The sequence below is a fragment of the Cupressus sempervirens genome, chromosome 1 (genome assembly GCF_028749045.1).
Source record: "Cupressus sempervirens isolate cs-2001-9-10 chromosome 1, ASM2874904v1, whole genome shotgun sequence".
Taxonomy (NCBI): domain Eukaryota; kingdom Viridiplantae; phylum Streptophyta; class Pinopsida; order Cupressales; family Cupressaceae; genus Cupressus; species Cupressus sempervirens.
The window spans coordinates 581,211,275-581,234,080 of NC_143118.1; positions in this window are offsets into that span (position 1 = coordinate 581,211,275).

Sequence of the window (22,806 nt, forward strand, 5' to 3'; positions counted from 1 at the left end):
GTGCAAGTTGCAATAATTGATGATAACACATCAACATCAACAAAACTACCATCAAGACAAAATGGTGATATCAATGGCTAGTAAATAGTCACGAGCCCCATTATGAATCATGTTATTGTACTTTGTCAATGCAAAAATGTATAATAATTGTACTTTCTTACATTTAAAATAATGTAATCTACACTTCAAGTTTGATTGTGTATAACAGATATGATCAAGAGTTTTTGTACATAAAGTGGGTGTGAAATTGAAAGTTAATGCTCTTTTTATTTAATTGGAATGTAGCAAGGATTGATATTAGAATAAAAAAATCACACACCATCATTGTATATGCATACATCAATTTAATCATATAAATCACATTGCCTTCTAATAAATCATTTATTCTCGGGATCTATAATCTTCCCACATCCTACTTGCTATATCTTCTCAAAATTGGGCCCACTCATTTCTATCCTCCTTAGACAACCCATATGTCTCAAGTAGTGGTACCTCTATCCCATCATGATCATCTTTCTCTTTAATAGCTACTTCCAATGGAAGGCCATCCTCTATTGTAATGAAATTGTAAAGTATGCAACATACTAAAACAATATAGGATTGTGTCATGATATCATTAGACTTTGCATGTCTTAAGATTGGAAAGCGTTGCTCCAAAATACCAAATGTACATTCTACCACATTTCTAAGAGAGGAGTGTCAATGGTTGAACAACTAATATATAGAGTTTATTAAGTTATCTCTTGACCACTCTTTTAAGTGGCAACATATACATTGACAAGGAGTGAGAAATCCAGGTGCCTTTGGATATCCAATATCCACTAGAAAATATTTTCCTACATAAAGAAAGTATATTTTCAATACTTGAAACATTTAGCATACCATTGAGTATATTAAAATGTGATTTGGCTTACCAAGGCAAACTACAAGTAGACCTAATCTAGACAAAGCTAAGGCTAGAATAGGGCTATCTGTAGTAGAGCCTTCCCAACTAGAAAGGTAGTACTAAAACTTACAATCAAAGGAGTAGACACCCATAACTTTTTATGATTGGTTCCCTTTTCTATCATGACATTTACCTTGTATGTCGACATCAACTTGCATTGGAATATGGGTTCTGTCAATAGCTCCAATGCAATCATATGGGATATGATATATAGATCAAATATGTGCTCAAGTAATAATAAGATAAGGACAACAATATAGACAATAAACTTGTAACAACGCACAATTTATCTTGAAGAACGATTCAAAATAATCCTTCCCACTAATTTTGGGAGGAGTTCTTGGATTAGGTGGTATGAAGTAATCCTTGTGAACGGCTAAGACAACCATGAAAACCTTTTGGAAGTACCAATTGACTATCTCTCCTAAGTGCCCAAAGTTATGGGCAATTTTGTGGTTCCTTAGATTGTGCCCAAGGGTGTGGAGGAACATCATTAGTTGTTCCTCTAACTTCAAGTGGATCGTATCTCTTCAGCTTCAAGTGGATCGTATCTCTTCAGCTTCCTTTTAGCCTAAAAATATGAGCTAGAGAAAAGAAGGTTTCCCTACTCATCCATATCTGATCATGACAATCCACCATAGTGGAATGAATAATGTCTCTACAAAAATAATTTCCTTTTGTTATTCATTTACCCATTTGACTACCTTCTTGAGCTATCAGTAATTTGGCTATGCTAACAAAAGAAAAAAGAATTGTGAGAATGCAGGTGTATGTGGTCTTCCTAACTATGCTTCCTTGAACCTTTATACTGTCCATAGGATCCATCATTGGCCTAAAACATGGAAAATTTAAATATCAGTTATGAGATATCAACTATCACCTATCGAGATATAACATGATTATTTGATAGCCTCATTACATTAAGAAGTCAATTATTTATTCAAATATAGCAATGAGTACCAACTCCTAAGGATCATAAGCCCATAATGAACAAATTACAATAATGTGTCATTCTACTCCATGTAATCTATCTGTACCAATGAAAGCATAATATTGATTCCATTTGTCTATATGTATACACACATGTATGAGTGTATGTATGTATGTATGTGCACACACATGTATATATGCATGTATGTACACACACACGTATGTATGTATGTACACACACATGTATGTATGTACACACACATGCATAATGTATAGACAGATATGTATGCACGTGCACATACACATGTACAAATTATAACCTAAATTTGGGTTTTTATGAATGTGTTTTAATAAACTATCAAGTCCGTTGAATCTGAGGCTCATCTTTTAGAAGATGGAAAGGAACATTATTGGTATGTGGGAATAGGGTTTCTTTCTACAATGATCTATACATAATTTATGACCTCATAAACTATGTATAGTTGATGTATACATACTTTAGTTGCTGATTTAATTGGAATGATTTGCATTGATCTCATTATTGAGCATATATTTACTATTTTCCTACAAAAATTTGAAACAAACTATTACAACATATATTGATTGTTTTGCCAAGTAGATAGAAGATACAAGCATAACTATTATAAACTATGTATAGGTCAACTATGTATAGATAAAAGCTACGATTATTATTGATCTGCCATGCATATAGTATACTACATAAATATAGGATAGATTTAGTATCCACCCTTTCCCAATGCAAAACTAAAACATGTGAATAGGGTCATAGGCATAAACACTTATAGTTAGGTAAATCCATACATAGTTTATGATTGGGCCATGTTTAATGGATTTGCAATGATCTATATATATTTTATGATTTGGTTGTGTTTAATGGAATTGAAATGATCTATACATAGTTTATGACCTTATAAATTGTGTGTATGTGAACTATGTATAGATCAGAGCCAAGATTGGCATTGATCTATACCTAATTTACAATGTCATAAACTATGTATAGATAAAAGTCCTGATTGCCATTGATCTATACATAGTTGATCCATACAAAGTTTATGACTTGGATCTATTTAATGGTATTACATTGATCTCTCAGAGCACTATACTAGAACTCATTATTGGCAAGAAATTGTTACATGGTTTAGTTGTTTATTTCATTGGCATTGGCATGATTGACATCTAAAGTAATGACAGTTTATGAGTTTCCTAATTTTAATGGTTTTGCATGGATCTATACATACTTGATATATCCATAGTTTAGTTGTTCATTCCATTGGCAAGATTCACTTTGATTAATGGTATTGTATTGATCTCTCACAACACTATACTAGAACTCATTAGTGAGCACATATTGACTATTTTGCTAAATAGATTCAAAACAAATAGTTACAACATATATTGACTATTTTGCTAAGTAGATAGTAGATAGAAATAGAACTATGATAAACTATGTATAGGTCAACTATGTATAGATAAAAGCTATTCATATACTTGTACATTTCATTTCTATTGGTACAGATAATTAGAGCTTTAACTATGATATATATAGGTAATCAAAGGTAATGACATGAGAAAATACTAGACCTTATTACTAAGCATATACTAACTATTTTTCTAAGAAGACCTACAAAAAACCTAAAATGCATAGTTAGCCTTAGATTGAATGAACAAAAAAAACCCAAAATGCAAATGTGGATGGGAGAAGAGAACCATGTGTGTAGAGATTGGTGGGAGAAGAGAGCTAATTTCAGAGCCCCTGCCATTGTCCAAGGTGAAGAAACCCTAGCCATGAAAAAATTTCCACAACAATAGCCACAAAAAACTCACCACAATAGTAGCCACAACAAATTTTATAGAAACTGTCATCTTCCCAGAAACTTGCCACAACAACAACAATGGGTTCTTCCCAAATACGTTTTTGATCTTTAGTAGACCTAAGGTAGATTCCGCAGACCTGATAGTTTAATTCAAACCCATTCATAAAATCCCAAATTTGGGTTTTCATTTCAACTTCCACCTATTTGTTGGAACAGAAATTGGGTTTTGTGTTTGATGATCCAAATGCCCCTTTTCTCCTCTGTAACCAAGTTTTGGCCCTCGAAACCCTATTCTCCCCCTCATGTTCCTAAAACCAATTGAGGCCTTAGGGAAAATTGGTATGGCTCTTCAATACTACTCATCTAGAGAAGACTCAATTCCTCTTGAATACTTAGCATCAACCAATTAAGGTAACGAGCAACTTTCTCCTTGTTATGTTTTGCATGGCTTGTCCTAATGAGAATTGAGTCTAGAACTCTTGTACAAATCTTCTTGCTTTCTTCAAACCTTGTATTTTCTTCTATAAATCAAGCTCATAATATATGAAAATGAATTATCACTTCAATTTAACTATCATTTGGTCCCATCTTGTGAGTTTTTCCTTGCCTTTTCTATTTTGATCCAATTGAATCTTTTGCCACCAAATCTTCACATGACCCTATCAAGATCCTCACTATCTTTATACCCAATGTATTCCTCCAATTCATTGGTCCAATCAATTAACTCCTCTAGGTTAATATTTCCTAAAATATGGTAACCTCAAACTTAGGTCTTTTTACAATCTTGGAGATGACCCTAGAAATCCTCTCTTCTTTTGGGTTTAGAATTGCCTCTTCTTCAACCTTTTCATCTTCTTTTTCTCCTTCATCCCCACTTTCATCTTTGATAGGAATATTTATACCTCTAGGAATTTGTTCTTCCAATAATTGCATTTGTGTTTAGAGGGCTCTAAAATACTCAGGTGTAACACTTATAGATCTTCCACCAAACTCTCTTTCTGAAGGCAATTTTTGTGCTTCTACTAAAACCTTAGTGCAAACTACCTTACAATTAGTGATCTATCTACATGTCCAACACAAACCATGCTCTTTTTACAACTGCCTCATAGTTGGTGATCTATTTACATACTCAAGAACTCTTTCTCTGATACCACTTGATGAAGGGTTCTCCCCTTAGTACCACAAATACATAACAAAAACAAAGAAATAACAACAATTTGCAAGAACAAAAAATGTCTTTATATTATCACCACAAATGAAAAATTATGGAATTTTAAAATACAATATGCAAACCCACATGGGATCCTTCCTTAAAGTAATTTTCAACATAAAGATACAAAATATCACGTAAAGCTATCCTAGACAATCTAGAAACCTTGCTTATATAGGTAATTTAATGCCACCTGAGAAGTTTCTAAACATCAAACCTTATCCTTGAGGCCAACCAACCCTAATAATACATATAGAGTTGGACCAATACACTTTTGACATTGATTTTGAAAATTTTGGTTGACCCAAATTCAAAAGACCATAACTTTTGAACTATTTCTTTGATTGGCTATTATAACCCCTTTCCATAATCCTCAACTTCTGGTCTACATGGCTCAACTTGTGCAAGCTCTACTTGAATGCATTTCAAAGCCCATATATAGCCTCAAAGGTATTTAAAACTAAGCCTAAATTTTTTGTACCAAAATTGTACACCAAAATCGGTAATACCTTCATGAATAATTATGATATGATATTGATCCTCAACTGTCAGGTCGATATATCCAAGATGAACATCCACATATGAAATTAAGAGATTTTGAGCATGTATGACTAACTTACTAAGTAGAAAACTTATAGAAACAAAAAAAATTGCACTAAGACAACTGTTATTCAAGAAACAAAAAGGAAATATATTTGGGTGATGCAAGATTTATCTTACACTCTAGATGCTCCTACATCATTGGACAATTTTTAGTAGTAGGGTGAGGGCCTTTGAAACTTGAAGTTTCAACTTTTGGAGGCTCACTTTGTATGAAATTAAGTGTTCTGAATGAAGGAATCTCTTTCCCAGAGGATTATTTTGAAAGGTGATAATTGAGGGAGTCATACCTTTTTGGTTCAAGTTCCTTTGATTAAGGAGGCCTAAAACTTAGGATATCAATCTTAGAATGAGGGACCAGTTGAGCTTCTAAATTTTTTATCTAGGCAAGAAAAAGTTTCATGTGTTTTTCTTTTGCAACCACTTGCCTTACAAGCTCATCACATTTTCTTGAATTTTCCTCCAAATTTTGGTCATGGAGATAGGCTTTATAAGTTAGATCCTCCTATTACATGTCAAAGTCATGTTATCTTTTGGTTTCATTCAACTATTTAGGCCATTCCATTAAGATTTTTTTAATCACATTGATGTTCAAATCACATATAATTTTGATTGTCTGGATGGCTTAAGCACTTTGGGCACATGGTGAGAACATTGAACATGCTGGTTATTTGATACTAGAAATGAATTTGAACCAAAAGACAATTTTTTTAAAGGTTTGCATGGATAATAAGAGGGTGTAGGGGCAACAACATCATGATATGAGGGGGTACAAAATATATTTTATTAAAATTAATCTATAATGAAGCATTCATATAAGTTGAAAATTCATAGAAATATTTAAGAGACATCAAAGATTAGATTTTATACTTGTATACACTACCACTTAAAACCTATATGAAACAAGTAGATCTAAACTTGGATTCACCATGGTGTTGGATTAACACTACCTCCAAAGGCTAATTACACTTACATAACACCAAAATTGATGACAAACATCTTAAATCTTGTCCCATTGGGTGTGCTTAAAGCTATCTCCACAAAAGTTTGCACCCTTTCTTGGTTATTGAACCCAAGAAAATTTGTGGAACATGGAAACAAACTTGAAGTGTAGGAACTTGCTAGATATGGTTGAATCTATGAAGAAGAAAAATTTCTTTTTATCAGCATGCAAGTGTTGAATCAACACAACACCACAAGACCTATTTCTAAACCTATTCTAATAGCTTGTAAGGAAAATAAAAGAAGGAAGACATACAAGGGAAAGGAGATGATATAGCAAGATAAGAACTTGTTTCTACATACCTATCATTGCACAAAACATTAATAAAATACCCCTAAGACATACACATACCTCTCTTCTAATCAATCCTCAAAGACTCAAATCAAGGTTAGGACCTATTAGATGTTGAAAGGAAAGATGCATTCATAAGACCACAACTATAAACATGATAAACACAACACCTAATATTGAAACAAAGAAAAATGCATTCAAATATAAATGCAAGACAAATTGCACAAGATATCTAAATGTGAGAAGATATAAAATTGATAGTTTATTGATGTTAGGTATTTGATTGTAGAAAAATGAGTTTTTATAAGAGAATAGGGGATAAAAATTGAGAAATAGGAAACAATAAAGGGGGTCCCCTACTTAGGGTTTATGGTTTAAGCCTCAACTATCTTTGATAGAACTTATTTTTTATTAAGAAAATAGGGTTTGAAGGGCCCTTGAAACCCTATACAATGAAACTTTAAAGATTAATCACTAAGCCCATAATAAAAAATAGGACACACAAAAGACAAATCTAACCAACGAACAAAAGGCATCCATAAAAGGACAAGACCTAAAAAAACTAACACAAAACATAGAAAAAAACAAAAAACAAAACTAAGACACCAAAATGGAACTTATCACATATTGTTGAGGAGATCCATAGCCAATAACTCTAGTTGGTCCATTCTCCTTGCAACATCTTTAATTTGGCTAACATTAATAGAGGTAGCTAGAGCCATCTTTCTAGTATTGGCTCTAGTATTTTTGTCGGCCCATCCTTATTGTCAATAGCACCCCCTTGATCCTTAGGAATAGTAAACGTGAGTTTATCCCCTACCACATTCTCAAAATTACTAATGAGAATTTTTATGTGCCCATTGGAAACTTTGAGGATTTTTTTGGTCCGATCAACTATGCTTCTTAGAGTACTCTCAATTCCATTCACCTTATTGTCCAATTCTAGCACCTTGGCCTCTACTCTATAGAAATTCATCCTATCAATCAATGGACCCATCACTAGGATCTTTTTCTCAATAGTTTAAATGCACTGTTAATTATCCATCCTACCCTCTAGGGTAATTGACCTATCATTTGAATCCATGATCTAATGGAACAACCATTTAATGGATTTGAAGTTTTCTAACATACTATTTCTAGCATTTTTGAGCACATCCATGTTTTCCTCTTTACTTTAGTGACTAAGAATCAACATAGATGGATCAATATGTTCCCTAAGATCAACTTTACTTGGCTCTATCTAACCAACCATAATAGTTATTTTTTCTCTATAATGTTGAGCCTCACTGAGTTCATATCCATATTATTTTAGATTTTTTTTTTGCTCCTAGTAGGAATAGAAGTCAAGGGATGGGTAGGGGAGATCTTAGAAATATCCACAAACTCTATGGAATAGGTGACATTAGTTCCCAAATTTTCCTACTCAACAAGAGAGACCTCCTTATGCTGGTCCCTATTGATATTCAAAGGGGACTTTGAAAACATCTTGACTCCATCATCACCTTTCTCCATTTTCTATATTTGCCTTAAGGGCTGAATTATCCTACCAGTTCCCACCCCTTCATTATCACTTTCCATTTCATCATCTTCCTCATCATATTCATCTAAAGAGATAACCACTTTGGCATGTTTTTGGGTCATAGGGCTATGAGGGATCACCTTACTAGGTTACCTTTATTTTACTTTTCCTCATTTACCTTCTCATACCTTTTCCTACTATAACCCACCTTCTCAACACCAGTCTTCAAGTCATCTTCCTCTTCATAGTAACCCTCATCATAGGCCTCAACCTTCTTGGCATTCTTCTTATCCTAAGGATATTTCATCTATTTCTTCATAGAAGTCACAAGAGCCTTAGAAGTGGACCTCTTTCCCTTCCCCTTAATTTTAGTAGCATCATCATCCTCTGAATATGTTACCTCAATATCTTCCATTTTAGAAAAAACCTCGAGACTCCTCTGACTTCTCCTCTTCATCATCTACCAAACCCTTTACCTCAATACATTTCCCCATAGAATGATCTCTAATGTTCTTATAGATAAGGAACATTAAAATATCATGGAGGGAAGGTTTGGAAAGAGTTTTTTTCCTCGTGACATTACTATTGGCATTCAATGAAGAATAAAAGTAGAAGGGAATGAGAATATTTATACAATGCCTAAAATAATTAAGAATGATAAAGTGGTATGAACATACCCTAGGGAATGTACCATCTAAAGTAACATAGTATATAATGACACACATAACAAAATACCATAGATTCTTAATGTAGTTAGGCTAAAAATAAGTTTTACCTTCTAGCCTGGCCATGGCCTCACTCTCACCTAACTCCTTTAAGAACTAATCTATAGAAACACCCAAAAAGTTATCATCCTTTTATAAATTATTCTCCACAATGGAAATGCTAGTCACTTTGCAAATGAGTTCCTCTTTGATGGTAACATTCTGACCACCCACATTCATCGTCCCTTCATTTTAATTCCTCAAAAGCAACTATGCAATGTTAGGATCCCCCCCATGGCATATTTCCATGAAAGTGGTCAAACCACCACTCTATAAGATCTTCAAAACCTTAGTGCACCTTTTCAATTTTTCACAATTAGAGGGTTCTAGTCTTTTGCACAAGCCACCCATTTTCTTGCCTTGTTCCTTGCCTAAGAGCTATAGAAAATGTTATTTACACTAAAAAATAGAGTCTAATATATATGAATAAACACTAAGGATCTCAAAAACACCCATAAAGCATGAAAAATAATTACATGTCCAATCCTTACACCCTTTGTGGTGCCTCATAATCAACAATCAACCAATTTCAAGTACCTCCATTCTCAATACTTATTGTTCCTTCCTTCCCATTAATGTTGTCATTATTAATACTCAACATGACATCCTTAAGAAAATTTTGTTACAGTAATAAAGTATTTTCTTATTAATTAAATCATATTTATTTAATTATTTAGTTACTTATTATTTCTAATTTACTTAAGCTAAACTTTAGGCATATAATAATTAATTCTTTTATTTATTATCATAATACAACCTAGGTTAGTCACTTGTTAGGGCTTGATGTCCTTTTATAAGGATTGATCTCTTTGTAATTTATTCATTCATTTTTTATAATAGTAACCTCTCTTTTTTCTCATCAAGAATGTCTCATCTATGGATCTGGGATTTCCATCCTCCATAGCTTTTGCTTCTCTATTTCTTGGGTATGTGTTTACATGCAAGTGATTCTTAGGAGCTGTGGGATTGATCTTTCATCAACTTCAACATGGCATTAGAGCTCAATGATGAGAATAATGCTACTATAACTTTTGAAGATATGTCTCCCAGAGTGGAAAATAGAACCTTTGATTTTGATTGCAAAAATTGGTGACCAAACAACATCAAAAGCGGCTTAAAAATTGAGATTTTTGGCATGCATATTGAGATTTTTTAGCATACATATCAAGATTGTTTGGCACAAAAATCAAGATTTTTTGGCATGTAAAACAATATTTTTTGGTACACAAGTTAAGATTTTTTAAGCCTACAAATCAAGGCTCTTTTATACAAAAATTGAAGCAATTTAGCATAAATCCTAAGGTAATTTTCGATATTGATTGACATGCTTCTCAATGCATTTTGGCATGGATCTTGAGACAATAATTTTTTTTGCACTTCCAATGCTTTTTTGACCTACCTTTTTTTTTTGCCATAACTTGCTTATCTAGACTTCATTTTTTGCAAACAAGATATTGTCAAAAATCTGGTTCTGAGCCCATTCCAATGGTGTAGTTTATTTGGACTTTGGTTTTTTTTTTTTTTTTTTTTTGTTTATAAAGAATTAGGTAAATGAACTCAGTGTCAATCTTGGGTGTTTTAGGTCTGAAGATCAATCTTATTGCTTTAGATAATTTTTCATGGGTTGTACTATCTCTTGTATTAGCCTTATGTCTTTCTTGATCTTTGTTGACATCCTTTTGTAGTATTTTTGCAAATGCACTAAGATAAAGTGTCACTCTATTGCATTTTAGGATCTTGCACATCTTTATGTTTTGTTATACTCATACTACATTATAAAGTTCCTTGGGGGGTTTCATGTTGGCCATATTCATCATCTTTCTTTGTTAAGCGAGTGCTTCTTCCATGACATGTGCCATTATAGGTGTTTTTACTTCTTTTTCACTCTTGATGTTCTTGGTTTTTATTTCTATAGGAGATATTGCATTCAGTTTCAGTGTTCATGTCTTACCTCTTAGAATTGTAGGGGAGAAATTTGGTTCTATGTCTTTTTTGGTTTGATGGAGTGAGCGATGTATTTAGTATTTTATTCTATGAACTAGCCAATTGTAGTGGCTTGATACTAATGCATGTGGGGGAGATGGATCATTTACCATATAAACATTCTTTCATTCCTATTTTTGGAGGCCATGGAGATACCATCCATATTCAATTGATTATTCTTCAAACTTAGTCTTCTCTACTTGGTCATGTCCTATATAGTGGAGGTTCTTTAGATCAACAATTTGGCAGTGTTTGTAGGTTCATGCTTCAATGGTGCTCTTCATGATCATCCTTTTGTTCCTATGTTCTAGAAAATTATTTCCATATCCTTTTTGAGTTGGGTTTTTCCAATGTGGTTTTCTCTATTTTCATTCTTTTCAAAAAAAATTTGTGCTTGGGTACCTCACCATGCTTTGTTGTTGGGACCCAATTCTTCTTTTAATAGTAGTTTCTAGGTTTTTAGTTACTTCCTAAGTTTATCTTAAGGAAGGGAGTTAGAGTAATAAAGTATTTTCTTATTAATTAATTCATATTGATTTAATTATTCACTCACTTATTATCTCTAGTTTACTTAGGCTAAACTTTGGGCATATAATAATTAATTCTTTTATTAATTATTATCATGCAACCTAGGTTAGTTAATTATTAAGGTTTTGATCTCATTTTATAAGGATTGATCTCCTTGTAATTTATTCATTCACTTTTGATAATATCAATCTCTCTTTTTGCTCATCAAGAATGTCTCATCTATGGATTTGAGATTTCTAGCCTCCGTAGCTTTTTCTTCTCTCTTTTTGTGGAATGTATTTAAATGTAGGTGATTCTTGGAAGCTATGGGGTTGATCTTTCATCAACTTCAACAAATTTATGTTACCGTGCCATGTCATCTTTTGATCACACTTCACTACTACATTGGAAATTGAATAAACAACCATATTTTATTCCCTCTATATATGTGAAAGATAATAAGTGTCTATGGACCTGAGGATATCAAGAGTCTCCTTAATTATATTGTCAATAGTCCATGAGGGACTAGAGGACCCATTAAGACACTTAACTATATTAATAGAATCACCCTTCATACAAATCTTGGAAACCCCATTATATTTAGCCAAATTGGTGACCTAAAGGGTGACCGTAGCCTCAACAATATGGTTAGTCTAAGTTACGAAGGGAAGTTTCATCACTTCTAGACAATGGCCAAAATTATTTCTTATCACTCCCCACATGTAGCCAACCCCAGATCACCCTTCACTACTCAATCAAAAATTTCCTTGCACCAAGTCTCCAACACAAAAGAACCATCTACTTTCCAACCTCCTTTTATCAAAAGGATTCCCTTCCTATATATTCTCAATAATAATCCTTATATAGGAACACTTATCTCATTAACATTAAAGTTCTCCATAATGTCATTTTCAATTTTTGAGTGGACCAACTTAGGAGGAGAAGCATTATCTTTGAAGATTATATTATTCCTCTATCTCCAAATACCTTAGAGAATATACAAAAATGAGAGAGGCCAGAAAATTTTAAATTCCTTAAAAGTATTAATGAAAATGACCACTAAGAGGAACACTCGATGATACCAATATTGAAAGTCTAGGATGGATTGAGCCTACCTGGAAAAAAGAGACCAAATCTCTCTAGAAAAATAGCAATGAATAAAGAGGTGGTTCATAAATTCACCCTTAGAATAAAAAAGGATGCACATATTGGGATACATTTACATAAGTTGTCAATTGTAGGAATTCTATTTTGAAGAAGAATCCATAAATAAATGTTAACTTTATGGATGAGAGCTAAGTTCTACGAATTTTCCCAACAAGGATAAACCCATTGGTCCACTGCAATTACCTGATATGCATATACTACAGATAAATTAGCATATTTTGTAGCTTCCCACACTATTGAGTTCTAGTTTTTTTTAACACAATATATGATAGTAAAGTCATAATAGGTATAAGAGTAGGAGAAATAACACCTAGATTAACCTAGTCACCTTCATCCTAATAATTGGATATGCTTGTCCCAGATTTAGTCACACACTGATCCATCCAATCCCTAAAAGACTATGTTCCCTAGGACATTAGAAGGCAACCAATTATCTCCCCAAAAAGAATAGATTCCCCATTACCCAGTTTCTATTTTACCTTCATGGACACAATATGTCTAACCTTTAGAAACTCATTCCAAATGAAAGAGCCCTTGTGAATATCATTTGAGAACAAAAAATACTAAAATTATGGGTTATTGAACATGTATTTAGAATTAAATTTTTTGGTCCATGCCTTATAACATTAAAAAAATCTCCAAACACATTTAGCCAATAAAGCCTGGTTGAAAAACCCAATCTTTCTCAATCCCAAATCCCAAATTTTTTTAGGTATTTAAGACTTGTCCCATGAGATGAGGGAAGCCTTTTGTGATTATCAATGTATAACCATGCAAATATTTTCTCAGTCCTTTAAATGACTTCTACAAATTTATAAGGAACGTGGAAAGGTTTGTGAGCATAAGTAGGAAGATTTTGAAGAGTAGACTTAAGATGCTAAACCTTACCTTCTTGGATAAGGATAATCCCTTTCCAACCAACCAACTTTATATTAACTTTATCAACAAGACCATCCCTAAAAGAATCTAGACATTTTAGTTCAAGGGGAAGTCCTAGATAAATAGAGGCTAACTCAAAAATATCACAATCTAGAATGCCAACAATCCTTCTCTATCTCTCTCCATGTGTATTGATGAAAAAAAGGATCTCTTATCCTGACTAATAAGTTGGCCCATCGCCAGGCTATAGAAAATTTAGACTCTTTCATATTTATTACCTCTATGATGGTAGTAACTCCTCTAAGAATGGTGCCATCCACAAATTGTTGATGAGAGAATATGTTATCATTAGAGTACAACCTAATGCCTTCTAGAATTTTTGAGCTAATGCCTAATAAAATCATTCTACCTAGACATTTAGCTACAATAAAAAAATGATAAGGGAGAGAGGACCCCCCTATCTTAATCCCCTACAAGGTTTGAAAAAGGAAGAATGTGTACCACTGACCATGAGAACTATAGAGGTAGTGGAAACCAATTGAGAAATCAACTTAAATACCTACCTATCAAATCCAAAAGTAGATATAATATTTATGAGAAAATTGAAATCCATCCTATCATAGGATTTAAATAGGTCAAGAATAAGAAGGAACCCTTTGTTTTGAGATGCATCAAGAGAATAAATGAACTCATCCACTAGAATAATAGAGTCAAGAATCTTCCTTCCAAGAGTGAAGTTTGACTATTGATATTGGGAGATTATCAAGGGAAGAATATCCAAAATCCTTAGAATAATGACTATAGAAATAATTTTATAGAAGGAATTTCATAGGCATGTGGTGAAAAACTTTTCCATAGACTCAACACAAGCCACTTTGGGGATCAAGATGAAGAAAGTAGCATTGATATATTTCATAAGATTCTTAGAGCCAAAAAATTCTTGGATATCTTTCACAACATCATTCTCAATAATACTCCAAAAACATTGAAAGAAGAAGGGAAAACCATCAAGACTAGATGACTTGTCACCTTCAAAGGAAAAAAAAAGATTTCATTACCTCCTCCTCTAAAGGAATATTATTACACTTCTTATTATGACCATCCTCAATATAGTGGGAATGTGACCTAAGAGTCTATCGTGATAATCATAGGATAAATTAGAATCCACAAAAATTAAATAATCAAAAAATATTTTGGCTTCTGAGGTAATACTATTGCCCTAGTGGAGAATCCTATCACTTTTACAAGTTTGGAAATCTTGTTAGCTTCCTAGTGCTTAAGGGTGGTGAGGTGAAACAACATAGTATTTTTGTCACCCTCATGCAACCACATGGACCCAAATCTTGTTGAGCTATCATTTTGCATGATGCTTAATGATAGGAATCCTTTCAAACTCGTCTCTTGAAAAGTTAACCTGGGATTAACTCCATGGTTTTGAGTGATCTTGTGACCTACTAGAATCTGCTCAGTTGAAGATAAATGTGAATGTTTGTGAGGAGGCCTTTGCTAGTTCTTAAACAATTTGAATAAGATGTAGAATCTACTTGCTATCTCAAAAGAATGAGACACACAAAAAGAAATGTATTTTTTAATTTTTGATTTTTTAATGAATGTAATCTAACAATGCAACTATGTAAATTCCTAAATTATCCAAGCGTTAGTAAATAAAATAATGAAGACAGGGTAATAAGAAATTTAAGAAAATAGCATGAAAAGTAAAATCCAAACAAACATAAGCCACAGAGACAACGTGTCTATGAGTTAAGCCTTTGAAAAGATCAGTGGGTAAACAATGAAAATAGGAGCAATGATTCCTTAATTCCACTGATGCAATCATCAATGGGAATTTAGTAACCATAAGATTTTTCACTTTTCATCAAAGTGCAAGGCTATGAAAATGTGCACTCATGCGAGACAGAAAGCTATATAGGAACAAAATGGATGATATCTTCTCAAACTATGTATGTCAATGAAATTTTTAAAACTATAGAAAACACTAAAATTAAAAGATCACACAACCAAAATAACACAATAAAAATATTGGCTCAATTACATTCCATGAAAATACATTCACAAAATATAACACACTTAGGAAAGAATCATTACACTTCAAATGCAAGCACCAATAGCATATATTATTGCATCAAAATAATGTTGGCCTAGAATACATATTACATTCTTGAATTTATAGGAAATCATCTCCTCAATTTGTGTTGAGAGTGAGAGATCTCTTTCTTTGACATATTAATCAAGTTTGTTATTAGTGACATACACTTATTCAGATTATAAGTATCTACTAAGCTTATTGTATAGTTAAAAGTGTTTGCCAAGTATTTCAATTGTCACTGAATTCTACAGTTGCTATCAAGTCTTTTGGAAAAATTCTAGTGTTTATCGAGAAGTTACACTTATAGTGAAAATCAGTAGTGTAAATTGTGCATCTTAGTGTACACTGAGTTTACTATGCAAATTGAGCTATGTAGTGCTTATCGAGTTCATAGTTTATGTAATACAAGTCCAATGTTAATCAAGCTACTTAGTGTTAACCAAGTGACTCAGTTTATATAGAGCTTGAGGTGATAGTGTTTACTTAGCTATGTAGAGGCAAACAAGTGATTTAGTTTATATGATAAGTTTCACAATATCTACCGAGTCATCAGTGCAAACCAAGTTCAAGACTACTTGAAAGTGATTAGTATGGATTGGGCTTCTACGTCTACCAAGTGCATGATGATGTTGAGCATTGGCAATGGATGCCAAGTATTAGAACCTCACAAAGTTAGCCTTTAAATCTTGAGCATCTACACTTAAGCTGACTTTGTAATATTTGTGTAAACTTGTATAGTGGCTAACTTTGTAATTTGTATAATTAGATTGGTATATATGTAGTGAATTGTATCATATCCAAGTGTGTGAGTGTGAATGTGAATGCAATGTAATTGCATATAATTAGAGAAGAAAAGAGAAAATTATAAAGGCTACAGTAGTATAAGGAGCAACAAAGCCATATCTATCATAGCAAGGTGATTAGTACATAAAGGAATCTCATTCAACAAACCAAGTTGTATATAAGAGACCAACTACTACTTCATCCTAATAGGTGGATCAGTCAAATCATTTAACAAGGTAGATCTTCACTGAGTGCATACTTCATGATATGTTTGTAAATTATTTAACAAGGTGGACCTAGCAGTCCTTATTGCTCATAATAGGGTAGATCATCAGAAGTGATCAATGTAATCCTTAATAGGCCAACTTTATACTGTAGTACTAAAGCTTATGGATATCATCCCCAACCTAATTTTACTTTATATTTGGAAGGTTTTTGGGTCATCAAATCTATGTGTCAAAGTGTTATGAATGCTTTCATATTTTTAGTTTCTTATGCATGCAATTAGATCAGATTATATGAGAAGGATTAAATGCTAATTGGATAATTGAAGTCAAAAGTTTTGTAGGGTTATTGATTCATCCTTCCCCTCTTAGTAACCTAGCCTTTTTGAATATTTCCAACAATTGGTATCAAAGCTTAGTGGTTTTCAGGAGAAAGTTTAATAGCTTGAACAAAGATCAAGGCCATGGAGATATTCAGTCTTGACAAAGCTATTGACAATGAGAAGCTAGATTTGGAAATGGCTATTGTCCAACTCAAGAAAGCAAAGGAGCAACTCTCTCAATCCTTGAAAAGAAGAAAAGAACTTGCAATTCAAGTGAATGATCATCTCTACATTGAAGAAAAGGTTGAAGATCTTCATTCAAGAAATCAAGATGAAGCCAATGAAGCAATCAAAAAACTCCTAAAAAAGAATGGTTTCCTATATGAAGAAGTAAGAAAACTAAAAGAGAGAAAGAAATTCAGTTTGTAAGGCTATGTGAAGTCATGGAGCAAAAGAACAAGATAAAAGAAGAGATAGAAGGAAAGAACAATGAAATCCAACGTGAATCCCTTCAGCAAGTAGACCTTATTGATCAGCTCTCCAATGAAAATGAAGAAATCATGAGCCTAAGATCTAAAAATGAAAGATTGCAAAATAATCTAAACTCCGAAAGACAAATCAATGAAAGAATGATGAAATCTCAAGCAGACATGAATCAATTGAATGAGAAAAATCTCTATAGACAAAAAGGAAAAGAAAGAATTGGATATACAGAAGAAGGAGAATCATCCAAGAAAGGAGCTCAAAACAATAAAAAAACCACTTTCAATCACTATGGTAAGATAGGTCATACATCAAAAAAATATTGGAGAAATGGAAAAGAAAAATTCAATGGAAAATGCTTCAATTGCAATCAACATGGTCATAAGGCTAATGAATGAAAAGAGAAAACAAAATTCAAAGGAAAATATCACAAATGTAAGAAACATGGACACAAGCCATTAGAATACAAAACCAAGATATTGAATCCAGCAAAGTAGATTGTGAAAGCCATATTTGGTTGGGACTACAACACCTAGTGTAGATGTCATTATTGTTGAGAATTTGGACACATTGGAATGAATTATGCAAATCATCATTTGAGGAAGAGAGATACTACTAAAAGATGTTTCATTTGTACAAAATAATTGAATTAATACTGGTCAAATATAAGGTGAAAAGAAGGCAAAGGCTGATAACATCTAAAAATACATGAAACAACAATGGGTTCCAAAGTCTACCAAGAATACAAGTCCAAGAAATGGTGATCAAGTCATTCAAGAATTGAGTGACTCCACCATTTCTACTTAAGTTCTCAAAGAAGAAACTAGGACTATGCTACCAAAGAAAACATTCAAAATAGTTCTAGATTGAAAGAATAAAATGATCCAAATCTGTATTCAAGATATAAAGGGATCACAAAGTAAAAGGTTACTACTGTCTACCGAGTTACCTTCTCTACCGAGTGAGGTTGGGTCATAGAATTTACCAAAGTGAGGTCAGGATTAATGAAGATGCATATGGTTACAGAGTCATGAATACTTTGCCGAGTGTTCAATGTAAAGAAGTGGATGATAGATTATCAACATGATGTAAATTGATCTATCTTTTGTACTTAAGCATTTATGCTAAAATTTTGATAGAAGGCATGGAATCAAAGTCATTCTTATCGTGAAATTCTCAAGAGCTATTGTGAAGTGCAATCTTCAAAGAATCCAAGCAATTTGAGAAAATTATCAGCAAAAAATTTTGAATTCTCAAAACCTACCAAGTGAAGATAACATCCAGCTATAGCAAGGAAAAACGAGGATCAAATATGTTGGTTCATGGAGTGGAATGCACCAGACTTCAAGCTCACTCCTATTATTGCTGAAACCCTAGATCTGAGTGGAGCACAATCTCAAATCCTTCCAAAGGTATATTGATCAATGATATTAAGACTCACTTTAAATGTGTTATTCAAGAGATTGGCACTTTGGAAATGGATGATGCCCTAGATAATCTATGCATAAATGAAGTTTTGAAACCTGAGCACCCCAACACCTAGAAACTAAAGTGTTATCACACATCCCTCACACGCCCCATGAATTTCAAGTAAAATGGATTAGGTTTATCCTTAGTTGGGTGCATAATGGGTAGTTGTGGTTGGAGCAACTAGTATTGATCACAAAGAAGATGATTCATCAAATTACTAGTCCCCAAATGTTGACCAAAGTTAAGATGACCAAAACTCTAGGTTGAGTTGAATTTGAAAAGAAAACCCTAGTAGAATGGGATGAAAAAGGAATAAATATTAGTAGTGTCATAGACATGGAGTTGAAATTCAAAATCCATATTATTGCACACAAGATTTATAGCTCGAGCAAGTTAAATAGTGTATCATGTGAAGTAGTTGACCTTGCATACAAGGTAGTGAAGAACAATATATCTTTTAACATTGTCGAGCTACTATTGAAATAGTTCAAGAAGAATATGGAGAGCATCAAGACATCAAAGAATAATCCATGTAATTTTGGCTCCCTATTAACATGTCTATTCTTTTATGTTAAAAAATTATTCCCTTCAAAAGGCACTGTTGTGTGGAGAAAAGATGTGCCAATGCTTTATTAGATCAATGAGTATATTGCTAAAATGGGTGAGAACTATAATAGTATAATAGACAACTATTTTGATGCTTTCAAGGAGAAAATGAACAATATATACTGAATCTCCAAGAAACTTGTTCAAGATTGTAAGGATGATGTGTGTTTCATGGTGGATAGTGACAAAGTATACATTTAGGTAGTTAGGCCTAGAAAAGCATGGGTGAAACCTCTTGGATATGGGGTTAATATTGATGAAACTAAAGATATCATTGAGGCACTTGTTAATGAACTAGTTGATCCTAAGGTTGCATATTTTGGTATATATGATGAAGCAAAAACTAAGATAGACCTAGAAATAAAGCTCCCTTAGGTAGTTAACAAAGGAAAGAAAAGAATTGCTAAATTGAAAATAAGTTCTACCCTTTTGTTGACCAAAGGAAAAGGTGATGATGAGGAAGAAAAGGGTGAGGAAGAATCTGAGGAAAAAGAACCATTAAAGAAGAAGGGCAAGGTAATTATCACCAAGCCACCAAAGCCATCCATTGTAGTATTTACAAGAAGATCTTCTAGGAAGAAAGTTGACACAAAAGGAGGAGATATTATATTCAAAAAATTATTGTCACTTAGGTTTGCACCATTGTCCAAAGCCTATGCATGAGGACAACCTAGTGAAACATGGAAACAACCTCCAAGCTGTGGGACTTGAACTGTGAGGTTGAGTCTCCAGAGAAGGTCGGCTTCCTCTTACTATTAGGATGTACCTAACTACTCTTGGAGAGGAAAAGGGAGAAGGAGAGCATGAAAGAAAAACTACCTAATCTAATCTAAAGAGGTGATGCACCAAAATAGAGTGTTCGGACCAAACTCTTCCCATATATGCACTATTGAACTAGAATGAAACTAAGGACATACACATTCAGACTTGATTTAATGTAATAATCACATGCAGATCAGAAGACCAAGATGAATGACACAAGGAAAGAGAGATTCACTTATATTATCATTCATAGGCCAAAGAGATACAGTTATGCAGATCATAGATCTCTACAAAACATCAGTAAGAGACAAAGAGGTTCTTGCACTTTCATACCAATGGCTAAAGGAGATAAGATAGAAGATCATGTAGTTCAAAGGTATAGGGGAATTTACACTAAGAATTTGTAGAGTAGTAACAGAGAAATAGAGAAGATCTGACCTTTAAAAAATTCACAAAAAATTCCTTTATAGCTCAGGTGTAACTAGGATATTCTCTCCCTACAATTACTTTGCAACAACCTACCATTAAGTCCTACAGAGAACAATCATGGGAATCCAGAAGAAAATCTGATTTGAATATAGCTTTTTGGTACCATGAAATCTAATTTTTTAACAAAATAGGGCCTCAAAAAGATAGAAACGATGCCATTGATTGTCCTGATCAGGTAGATAGGTCAACTGGAGGAGGTGGAGTGCTCTTCCTTGTCTCACATTCATTTTGGGTAGGTTGGGTTTGATCATAAGATTAGATGCGTGTAAAACCTCGGTATTCCCCTATTTTTGGCTAGTGAATCAGTAAGTCAATGAATCAAACTGAAAATGCAAGCAGAAAGAGCCACATGGGCCAATGATTTCCCTTTATCTTGCCACCTCATAGGAGTCTTACATGGTTGACCCTCTTTTCATTACTAACTGTGCCACCTTGTTACCCTGACCGTGATAGTCATATTAACTACTAGCTGCTAATAGTTACCACTTCCATCAAACCCACTGGGACACATGTCACCGGGGTGCTATGTTGCTATGTGTAATTTCTAGGAAACTTCTCATAGCGTGATAGTGCCCACCATAGATCTCGACTAATTCGACGATTGCAAAGACTCTGCATCTTACTATGTCATCTCCATAGAACTTCTAGGCCCGTGAAACACTTGGAAACCACCTGGCATAACCTAGAATCACTCATCCATATGTCACTGAGGTGCTATGTCGCTATGGGTAACATCTAAGCAACTTTCTATAGCAAGATATTGCCCACTGTTGATCTCCATGAGATCAATGGTCGTGGAAGGTCCTCAAAATACTGCACTTGCCCCCATAAAGCTTTTGGTCCATGAATCCACCTCAACACACCTCAACAACTATACCACAACTGGTGACCCTCGAAGAGACAAGCCCCATAGGAACACGTAGCAGCAAAGTGCATTCTTGCATTCTTTAATCTCTGGGAAACTTCATAATGTGGGAAAGCCTCAGCTGTAGATTTTTTTGCATCAAATGGTGAGAACTCATCAAGTATCTTCCAATGAGGAGGGTGAGACCCATGACATCATCTGGGACAGGTGTCACCAGGGTGCTATGTCACTATGGGTAACTTCCTTGTAGCTTCCCATAGTGAGATAGCACCCACTGTTGATTTCAATTGATCTAATGATGAGTAAGATGGGTCTATCCTATCTGTACACCAACCAATGAGAACTAGCCATGTGCCAACCTGTCTAATAAGTCCTCATTAGCAGCTCGCCAAGTGAAATAGGATTCATGCTTCATGTGTCATACTTTGGCCAATGAAAAGATGACCAACTGCCAACGTGTCTAACTTGTTTTGCATTGATCTCTGATGGGGCATGCCTAGGAGCCACCATCCTTTCTAATGTTACCATAGTATCACTTTCCATCTGGGCGCTATGTTGCTATCGGTGAGGAGCATGGATTTTTTGATAGTGCCATAGCACCCACTATGGATGTACCAAAACTTGACACCGAAGAAACAATCAAGAATAGGAGGATCCATTAGCCACACGGCCAAAAGGCACTATGTCGCTATAGCTAAAGGTCAAGCATTTTCTCATAGCAACATGGCAAGGGCCGTAGATCCTAAGAAGATCCAATAGCAAGAGAGTTGTGGGTCTATAGAAATGTTAAAGCACAATCACTTAGGAAATAAAGAAATAACCTAAGGTTTTGATCATTGATTTTTTGATATTTTTAGGGTATGTTTAAAATAATGGGAAGTGACCATTGGCCAGGCAGTATATTTAAAATTTCAAATATTTGGCAGGGGAGCACAATGTGTAACATTTCTAGTGACTCACAGGGGATGCTAGCCTGCTATGCATAAGACCAGTGGCCTAAAGCATCCATTGGGCTACAGAGTTGAAAAGATGTGGATCCTGTGTACACTGTGAAACCCTA